Consider the following 11,011-nt stretch of genomic DNA (forward strand, 5'->3'; position numbering starts at 1 on the left):
CCCCATTCATTATTTCCAGGCAGTAGGCATTCAGTGATTGAAATCTATTAATGCTTATTTGTGATTCATTTAAATCTATGATTTAGAAAGTTTAATTGACAGAAATAATGAATAACTACAATACATTTGGAGACTGCATTGCATTTTAAAACAAGTGAAGATAATTGTAAGTGAAAAATGAAAGAAAACTGCATACTTCAGTAAATGAGCCATTAACCTCTCACCTTTTAAACCAGAAAAAAAAAATCTTGATGATAACAACCAAGCTTCTTTAATGATTCTACAACATGATTATAAAATTAAACTGATAGTTTGAGATTGATTTTGGTTCTTCATAAGCTATTTCCAATTTAGCCTTCCTCTTATAAGGACTCATTGTCCCACCACCCACATATTTCTTCTTGGCTTTGAGGGCAGTGGGACTCAAGGATGAAAGAAGAGAGAAAGAGAGGAAAGTAATTTCCAGGTGGCCTCTGGGTGGCTCAGTGGTTAAGTAGCAGACATTGGCTTTGGTCATGATCTCAGAGTTCTGGGATGGAGCCCAGAGCATGGAGCCCCACAATGTGCTTCCTGCTCAGAAGAGAGTCTGCTTCTCACTCTCTCTTTGCACCGCACCCCCCACTCTCTCTCTCTCAAATAAATATATAAAATCTTTAAAAAATTTTAAGAAGTAATTTCCAGGATCCTTTGTAATTCATAAGCATGATGATTGGGTGTTCACACCATTGTGTGACATGTGCCTCCCTCAAAACTGGTTAACGCCTCATCCCATTAGCCATCTGATATGAACCTGGACAGAGAAATTTCCACAGGCAAATTTATTTTTAAATTATTCTTATCTAACTGAACTATTAACCCCAAATTGTTGTGTTGTTTTTGTTTTGTTTTGGTTTGGCTTGGTTTTGGCAGGGGCACACTTGGCTTGTAAACTTGGGACAGGAAGTGGGAATAGGTGAGTTAATGGGCTGCAGAGTTTGTATTTAAAGAAATAAAGGACAATGTAGTCTGATTCATCCTCAAGCAGTGGTGATTGCTCTAGTGATGTGGACCACAGGCAAGCTAGACCTCCTTCGTAGGGTAGGTTGGCAGTTGGACCCTCTCAAATTGCACTTCATATTCATTCACTAAGAAACAGAAGTCATTCCTTTAGGAGAAGTCTATGTAACATCCAAGTTACATGAATGATTGGCATGATTTAGATTGAAATTGGCCACCTTCGTATTTCATAAAATTGAAACACAAGACATGTTAGTGTCTGCATATATTCTGCACATTTTGATATAAAGCATATGTTAGATGTAGTCTGCATATCTTATACATATTCAAATATAAAATCTCTTTTTTTAATATATATCAGTGTGTGTGTATGTTTGTGTGTGTGTATACATATATATGTATACACACTGATAAAATGGAATTGTGGATGATTCTTCAGTCCTAAAAACTCCAAATGAAGTTAGCTATCCATTAAGGTAGACATAAATAGCAAGCTTAATGTACTATTGGTAATATTAAGAAAACTATTTTTTAAAGATTTCACTTACACCTTTGGATACAACCTACTACTTAAAATGTGTTTCAAAATTTGAAAATCAAAACTAAAATAACAAGTCAAATCCATCACTTCGTTCACAAATCTGACCTCTACAAGGCTTCTGATTATGTAAAAAAAAAAAAAAAATCAAATTTACACTGTAGAAATCAAGATTTGAAAGCATTGAGTTTAAAGAAAATGTCGTAGGCTTTTAAGGCAATTCCAAAATAAGAATTCCCAAAATGTTTTGAGTATATAACCCATTATTAGAATAATTTTTAGCCTCCCATGGGGTTCTAGCTGGTATAGAAAGAAACACTTATATGTTTCTTTTACTTTTGAGATGTTTGTTAAAACTCTGATAATGCTATATTGTCATAATATTTTATTTTATTAAATATTAATATGCTTTTGGTAGGAAGCTATATAATGGTGCTGTAATTTAAAAGACAAAGGCCTTAAAGATAGATTTGAGTCCTAGATTTTATGGAACTTTGACACTTACTGTTTGTTGGACTTTGTGTGAGTCTAAATTTTCTCTTGTATGAAGTAACAGCTAATATTTTTACATGATTGATGTTTAGAATGATTTAAAGTATGTGGAAATGCGTTTGAGAGTCTATAGCGGTATCTCAAGACAATAGCCATGTGTATGCTGCAGACATGGGATTTTGAACCATTTTGCTCCCCAATCTCTTCCAATTTCCCCCAGTTGTCTAAGAATGGCATCAAAAAGAAAGCATGAATGGTACTCCAGGATACTTCATTCTCATTAAACTCGAGTTTACTCCAGACAACATCACTTAACAAGATCTGGTAGCCATGCTATGAAGCCAAAAATCAGGATGAGGTTCATCCTATCACCTTCTAGGTAGAAAGAATGCTACTGCTGATATAAAATATTTTGAAAGACTCCAAAATTAATCATATTGATTGCATACTTATAGTTACTTAAAGAAAATGCTGTTTTTTAAATTACCTACTGATAATAAAATTTAAAAAGCAAATCTTTTTTAATGAAACTCATGCCACAAAATTGGACCATGAAAGGCATGGAAAATAGAGTAAGATATTTTACATAAATAGAAAAAAGACCTCTTAAATTTATTTAAGTATCAAGTATTATTAAGTATTAATTTTTATTAATATACTTAATTTATATATTATATAAATATATATACACTTAATTTAAGTATTAAGTATTATTAAGTATTAATTAAGTATAAGGGAAAAACTGATAATCATACCAAAATATAAAATATTAGCAAACACTAAAATATGTACATTTTAAAAGCTAAAACTCTTACATTGAAATTTAATTAATGTGGAAATAAAAAAGAATTAAGAATAATTTGGTAGTTAATCACTATTGTAATTACTCCTTGAATTTCAGGGTTTATGTCTCCCTCGGTGTAAGTCTGTAAATATCATTTTTGCTTTGTCAGTCATGGGGAAAGGATACATATGATTCTCTGGTATGAAGTAGATTCTGTACTTTGGGGAGTTAAAAGTCTTTCCTCCAAAATCTCAGAGTCTTAAAGATCTGTAGAGAGTCATGAGTTAATAAATGTATTTGGTATTTTAAACACCATATATTTTAATATTTGAATGACTTTACTAACAAATTATTCAAGTTGTAATTTTTAAGTCTTAATTTTCATGCAGATGAAAATAATTATGTAAATTATGCACATTAATTAAATTATGTAAATTAATTGGGGAAATTATTTTCATAAAATTGTTTTGTTGCTATGTATAGCTTTAGTCCCTGGAAACCCAGAAAATCATGCTGTTAAATTAATGTATACACAAATGTATAAACTGTTCCCTAAATACAGACAGTACTATTTGTCTTTCTTTCCTATTAGTGCTAAACCTAGTATCATTATAGTCTTTCTTATAGTGATAGTTTCATTAATAAAGAAACCCAGCTCTGTGGTCTTTGTGTTCTTTATGTTCTTTGAATATGTAAAATAGTGCACCTTGAGTTTAATGTGATTATTTGGTTTTGACAGCCATTTAGGAAGCTAACTAAAGTCATTGGCAGTATACAAATTTTATAGTTAAAAAAAAATAATAATGGAAGAAGCCTTAGCCAAACAACTAATGAAGTTACAAGCATATTTTTTTCTTTCACAAATGCCATTTAACATTCTAATCCTACAAGAGATTGCCCAGTGATTTTTTTATAAATACAGATATATTGACTAGCACAATATTTTAAGCTGGAATATGTCACAAACACTAATGAACACAATATGCCAAATAAATGACATCTCCAACCTCATGCTAGTGGCTGATTCTTATATACCTGCTGTATATAAGGAAAGCCAAATTAAATATTGTGCCAATCCAGGATTCATTAGCAGGATCTGTCAGCTGTGTAAAAGCTTCCTCCCAAGTATCTGATCAGTACTCTGGTGCATACTTGTTGAGCTTCATTTACAAGATTGTCAGAAAACTAAATGTATTTTCACAGCACCTTCCAAATCTTTAATCAAGCAATGTCTAATGAAGCCAAAAGGCTATTTCTCAATTCTTCTCCACTTCCTCTTTCTCCCAGTAGGATATTTACAAAGATAGCAAAGAAGATGACACACACCTTAGTGGTAAGAGGAGGGATAGCTATAATCCACATATTACCAAATGAAAAGTTCAAGTGCCATTCTTCACTTCAAGGGGGACTTGAAAAAGGGATTTGTTTTATTATAGGGTCTACTAATGCCAACTCTAAATCCCCATCCTTTCACAGGAGAGTTTATAAAACCCCTCTTCCATTTGTGAAAAGGAAACTCTCACAATACTGAGGCACAAAATGACATTTATTGACATTAAAAGCCTCATCAGTTATTTCTCAGCAGTCTTTATTCCTCTTCCAGAGGGATTTATTGTAATGTTGGCATGAAGGAAACTGGCACTCTTTGATTTAGTAAAATCTGGCCTGAAATCAGTACTCCAAAAAGTACTTTAAAGTTAGGCATTTTCTTAATATTGGATTGAGTCCTGGGTGGCTATATTGGTCAGAGATAAGTTTGATTTAACACAAGGTCATAAAGGTTTTTAAAAATGTTCTGCTTTACACTTAAATCATTAGCACTGCATTTGCACTGGAGCCCATGTTAGACAGCAATGTATTCAGTCTGTCTCTTCTCAGCTCACCCAGGCTTCTTGGTTTTCATCTCAGGAAACAGTGGCTACATACCTTCTCAATCATTTTTATCAGCCTTATATTCAACCAGTCTTTTTTTTTTTTTTTTTTAATCCATTTATTTGACAGAGAAAGCAGGAGAGCACAAGCAGGGGGAGAGGCAGACTGAGAAGGAAAATCAGGCTCTCTGGCCAGGCAAGGAGTCAGACCACGCAGAGCTTGATCCCGGGATCATGACCCAAGCCCAGCCAAAGGCAGATGCTTAACACTGCGCCCCATATCCAACCAGTCTTTATATCCAACCAGTCTTTAAACAAGCAAGCAATGAACAATTCATGGCTTCATTACTTAAACATTTGGAGAGCTCCATAGAGTTAGTGCCTATACCTAGGAGATGTTCTCAAATTGAGCTTTTTCAGGACCAGTTGGGAAAATAACTAGTTTTATTTACTCATCTGTCTTAAACTTCCTACCACTTCCAGATGTTACAAGTGAATGATAGAAACAGAAATGTATTCCCTGCTCTCAGGAGCCCACAGTCTAAGAGAAAAAATATTAACAGTGGTTAACAATCACAACAGTTCCCTCAAGTGTTCTGAGGGAAATCATAAGCCCATTTGCAAAGATGGGAAAGGGCACCCAGCACACCTGACTGAAGATGAGCCCAGTTTGGTAAGCAAGCTCCAGGCCCTCTCTATCCCCCATGCCAAGGAAGGAAGATCATAGGTTAGTCTAAAGGCAAACCTTTATTCTAAAAAAAGACTACCCACTGAAGAAGTTTAGAAAGAGGACCTGTTTGGGTTGTTTAAAAGCTCATTCTAGTAGCAGAATGGTAAATGGACTGAACTTCCTACAACTTTTCAGTGAATAAAATTATATAAATACCTACTTCCAACATTGACAATACTGAAGATGTCATCTCTTCTTTGGTACATTCCATTAAATAGGGCCAGTATGGGTGGGATGATATTTTTCATTGCTTTTACATAGGGCTATATAGTTTTCAAAATGTAGAATTTTGAAAAAATTCAGTAAAGAAATAAAATATTTTCTGTGGAATGTGCTACATAGAGTGAGTGATTTGGTAGCCACTTAAGTATAAGAGACAAATCTGAAGTTGTTAAACATTTGATTTGAAAGGTGATCAATCAAAATGTTATAATTGTTATAAGCTTGTAAATTTCCAGAAATAGGGACGCCTGGGTGGCTCAGTTGGTTAAGCAGCTGCCTTGGCTCAGGTCATGATCCCAGTGTCCTGGGATGGAGTCCCACATCAGGCTGCTTGCTCAGCAGGGAGCCTGCTTCTCCCTCTGCCTCTGCCTGCCATTCTGTCTGCCTGTGCTCACTCTCTCCCCCTCTCTCTCTCTGACAAATAAATAAAATCTTTAAAAAAAAATTTTTCAAGAAATAATTCATTAATACAGAGGATGTGATTTTTTAATAAACCAAAATAACTTTATATTTCAAAAACTTTTCAGGGCCTAGAATTAAGATTAAATCTGCTGCCTAGCAATGGTTCATATTTTATATTATGTTCATATTTCAATTATTAATATGACTATTTTTCTTTCATAAAACATTTTAAATAATAGTGTCTTATTTCATGTGTTCCTTAGGGTTGTATACTGTTCTAAGGTTACTAAAGGCTAACTTAGATAAAATATTACTTAACCTGATTTTTTAAAAGTACTTGAATTTATACAGCACGGAAGCTGAACTTCTACAGTATCTCATTTCACTTCACTTAAGGCACTTGTCATCACAAAAAATGAGCCGCTGTGTTGCTTGTACACATACTGAAATCCTGTTGGCTACACTTTAGCCTATTTTTTTTTTCTTTCTAATATAGAAATGATGGTTTTTCATTACAGTGTCATTCACACTTTTTTTCATAAGTCTAAATTTATCTACAATGTACACAATAAGTATTTTTAAAATAGTAAACAATTAGTAAGCTGTGTTTTCCTGCCATCCATACAAATAAGTTAAAAATAAGTTAAGGAAATGAGAATTAAACAAAAGAAATAGAGATTCCAAAATAGGCCTCTGAAAAAAAAATCACTAAAATGAACTCACTTTCATTAAGAATGTTGTGGAATAATTAAATTTTAATTATGTAAAGTTCTATAGAATTTGAAAAGCACTTTGATTTTCTTATTCAGTTTTAAAGAGTTATTTATTTATTTATTTATTTGAGAGAGAAAGAGAAAGAAAGAAAGAGGGAGAGCATGAGCAGGAGGAGCAGAGGGAGAGGGAGACAGAATCTCAAGCAGTCTCCTTGCTGCCTGCCAAACCCGACAGAGGGCTCAATCCCAGAACCTGGAGATCAGACCTGAGCGGAAACCCAGAGAGTGACACACCTGACTACACACCCCAGTGGTCCTTCTTGTTCAGTTTTAAAACAACTCCATATAATAAGCTGTCTTTAATTACATTTTACAGATCCAAAAATTCGGTTTTGGAGAAAATAGGTGATTTGGTCATGGCTGCTAGGAAGTAGCAGAAGCTGAAGCCTGGATACAAAGCAAAATCTCTGAATTCTGGGCTACTCTATATTCCACTGTAACTTTTATGCCATTGATACACAAAATATACCAGAATTTAATACCTTCCATTTTTTGTCACTTCAAATATGCCATTGCCCTGTGTGAGCAGCCTTTCACCTCCCAGTATGTCATTTTCAAACCTTGGATCATCTTTCATCACATGCTAAGACAAATTCTAAGGTTTAATAATTAGTTTTTAATTGTATTTAATTTTTAAAACTAAATTAAATTAAATTTTTAAAAATTTAATTTAATTTAATAATTAGTTTTCATAAAGAAGCCCTTGAAAAATCTAGTAGCTGTAAAATTTCAGAGGTAAAAATTACATTATGTCTGATATGTACGAAGTGGTTTTACTGCATCCTCTTTAAAAATTGGTTGCATATATACATATTAACTCATTTACCTGAAATAGTGAATTAATGGAACACATACATGTCATTATAAAAAATATATTATAAAGTCAATATAAAGCTTTATATTTAAACTGTTATATTGCCTTAATTACAATAGACAGATATCCTAAATGTAAACAAATGTTCTTTTCTGATTAAGTTGATTCACATAGTTGATTAATTCTGTGCAAAGATGAACAGGAAACAAAAAGGGAGAAAGTAAGAAATTTTGATATATTTTAAAGAATTTATATTTACTTTTTACTTTTATTTTGCAATGTTTTCTGGGCTAAAATAAAATAATACCACTCAATAAGGTTTGTAAAAAGACGCATAAGTAATAATTAACGATATACATTTAAATAAAAACAAATTAGATTATGTTCCTAAACATTTTGCTCCATTTTGCTATTATAATTTTTAGACAAAAGTATTATACCCCAAGAATTTAATGCCACAAATATATATTAATTGTCCCAAAGAGTTTTCTAATATATTGGTTTTTTTTTTTTAATCCAATACCATTCCCTTAAAAAAAAATTAAGGGACATAAGATGACTCAAATATAAAAATTAATTTACTGGGAACTCTCAACAAATATAAAATAGATGTGTTCTCTGAAGTGAATATATCTGATGATTTTAGAGCCTCCATAATTGTCCTAAATTTTTTTCTAAAATAAGCTATTATTCATCTTTAATTCCATGTGAAAGAACAATACTATATTTAAGGTTAGTTGGAAAATAAAAAGCAATATGGCCAGTCTCTTCATATTCTCTGCTAGGAGGGTAATTTGCAAGTAATTTATCAATAGCTATTTAATAATTTAAAGGAAAAAAAAAATCAGTAAAACATGGGTTGGAAATGAAACTAACTACTATGCTCCTCTTGGGAGAAAGAAGTCCATCAATGAATGAAAGTAGAATTCACATTTTTAGAGTCCCTCCCATTTTAACGATTACTTCATGGCACCATTGTTCTCATTTCCTATAATTTATTTGAAACCCAAGCTATATGAGAATCTAAAGGGCTAAAGTATTAAAGTACTAAAATCAGACAAGGCTGAATGAGAAAACTTGGACATCGAATATTTCTTGATTGACTACCAAGTTGTTGGGATATATGTTTTCCTTTTTCAGACACCCACTTTAATTTATCATTAGTACATTTTTGCAGTGGTTAGCAAGATGAAAGAAATCTTTTTTTTTTTAAGATTTTATTTATTTATTTGACAGATAGAGATCACAAGTAGGCACACAGGCAGGCAGAGAGAGAGGAGGGAGCAGGCTCCCTGCTGAGCAGAGAGCCCGATTCGGGGCTCAATCCCAGAACCCTGAGATCATGACCTAAGCCCAAGGCAGAGGCTAAACCCACTGAGCCACCCAAGTGCCCCAAGAAATATTTTTTAAAGGGACAAAAACACCCCATGGATGCCCACATAGCTCTATAAACCTGAGATCTAGTGACTATATTTTCAATTACACATCTTGGTTAAAACTGGCTTGTAGAATTTATTTGCCAAAGTCACTGGAGTTAGAAAATTTGCATATTTCCCTCAACTGACTCCAGGTAAAAATTACTAAGAACTTTCCTAGTAAGTCTCAAGCACTGGTTTCCTTTTCAATGGATTTTTGAGAGACAAATATCTCAATTTTTATGTGACAGGATTCCTCTGTTACAAAACGAAACAGGATTAAAATAACTCAAAAAAAAAAAAAAAAAAAGAAAAAGAAAAAGCATGATGACCTTATAAGCAGAATGAACCTCAGTGGACTAGGAAAGAGTACATTTAGAGTGGACTTTGGGAGGAAGCAACTATTTCCCAAAGATTGTTATTGCTTAATGAGATCCGTGACCACACATCCATTATGTGGGATAAACATGGCTCCCTGCTGACTCCCCAAAGCTTGCTGACAGTTGGTGGTTATGATGTTAACTCACTTTAACACCCTAGAAATTTTTTAATGTCTTCTTCTCCTACTTCTGTAATATTAGGGCAAGGCATGAATATTTAGTATCTATAAATTGATCAGATATAAGAAATCTTCAAATATTGGCTTATTCTAGTAAATTATGTTCCTTTAGTAAAGGAAACCCAAGATTAATATTGTACATATTTTGCCTCCAACTATTTGTTTTTATTTCTTTGTAGGAAAGCAAAATTTTAGTAGTTTTGGTTTTAAAAACACAAAAATAATGAAAAAACATACTTTTAAGTTTTCAGATTATTTTATGTAAAGAGTAGCTCTTCCTACTGAGAAGTAAAACATGCCTATTGGGCATTCCTCATAGTCCCCTTACCCAAAGAGAAAATAATAGCATCAGCAAAGTACAGTGTTAACATTCAAAAGTGGTATTTGGTTCAGTTGTTTTCAAAAGCTGTATAGAACAATATGTGTCATATTAAAAGACACAAATATAACCCTTGATTTTTTTCTTCATTCTGATTTTCTGACAAGATCTTTATCACACACACTTTGATGTGAAAGCAAACTACCTTTTATGTAAATTTATCACTTAGATGCATTAAACATTTACTTGGTATTATACAATCACATCATTCTTCCTGGAAAAAAAAATAGTATTTTTAATAAGTACAGTAATACCTGTGGAGAATAAAAAAATAAGAAAAAATAGATGTTCCTGATCCATTCATCTGTTGATGGACATCTAGGTTCTTTCCATAGTTTGGCTATTGTGGACATTGCTGCTATAAACATTCGGGTGCACGTGCCCCTTTGGATCACTACGTTTGTATCTTTAGGGTAAATGCCCAATAGTGCAATTGCTGGGTCATAGGGCAGTTCTATTTTCAACATTTTGAGGAACCTCCATGCTGTTTTACAGAGTGGCTGCACCAGCTTGCATTCCCACCAACAGTGTAGGAGGGTTCCCCTTTCTCCGCATCCTCGCCAGCATCTGTCATTTCCTGACTTGTTTATTTTAGCCATTCTGACTGGTGTGAGGTGATATCTCATTGTGGGTTTTTTTTTAATTAATTTTTTATTTTTTATAAACATATATTTTTATCCCCAGGGGTACAGGTCTGTGAATCACCAGGTTTACACACTTCACAGCACTCACCAAAGCATATACTCTCCCCACTCATTGTGGCTTTGATTTGTATTTCCCTGATGCCGAGTGATATGGAGCACTTTTTCATGTGTCTGTTGGCCATCTGGAGAAGATGTGGTATATATACACAATGGAATACTATGCAGCCATCAAAAGAAATGAAATCTTGCCATTTGCGACAACATGGATGGAACTAGAGCGTATCATGCTTAGCGAAATAAGTCAAGCAGAGAAAGACAACTATCATATGATCTCCCTGATATGAGGAAGTGGTGATGCAACATGGGGGCTTAAGTGGGTAGGAGAAGAATCA

At 33.4% G+C, this 11,011-nt stretch overlaps 1 non-coding gene across 1 annotated transcript; it reads left to right on the plus strand.

Moving 5' to 3' along the window:
* Positions 1-682: 682 nt before the first annotated feature.
* On the plus strand, positions 683-785 carry LOC123387972. Its single transcript, XR_006602460.1, has one exon. It is a non-coding gene; the product is annotated as a small nucleolar RNA U13 (small nucleolar RNA).
* The last annotated feature ends 10,226 nt before the right edge of the window (positions 786-11,011 follow it).

Source organism: Mustela putorius, unplaced genomic scaffold (assembly GCF_011764305.1).
Source record: "Mustela putorius furo isolate JIRA1106 unplaced genomic scaffold, ASM1176430v1.1 tig00003867_pilon_pilon_pilon, whole genome shotgun sequence".
In the NCBI taxonomy this organism is placed as follows: Eukaryota; Metazoa; Chordata; class Mammalia; order Carnivora; family Mustelidae; genus Mustela; species Mustela putorius.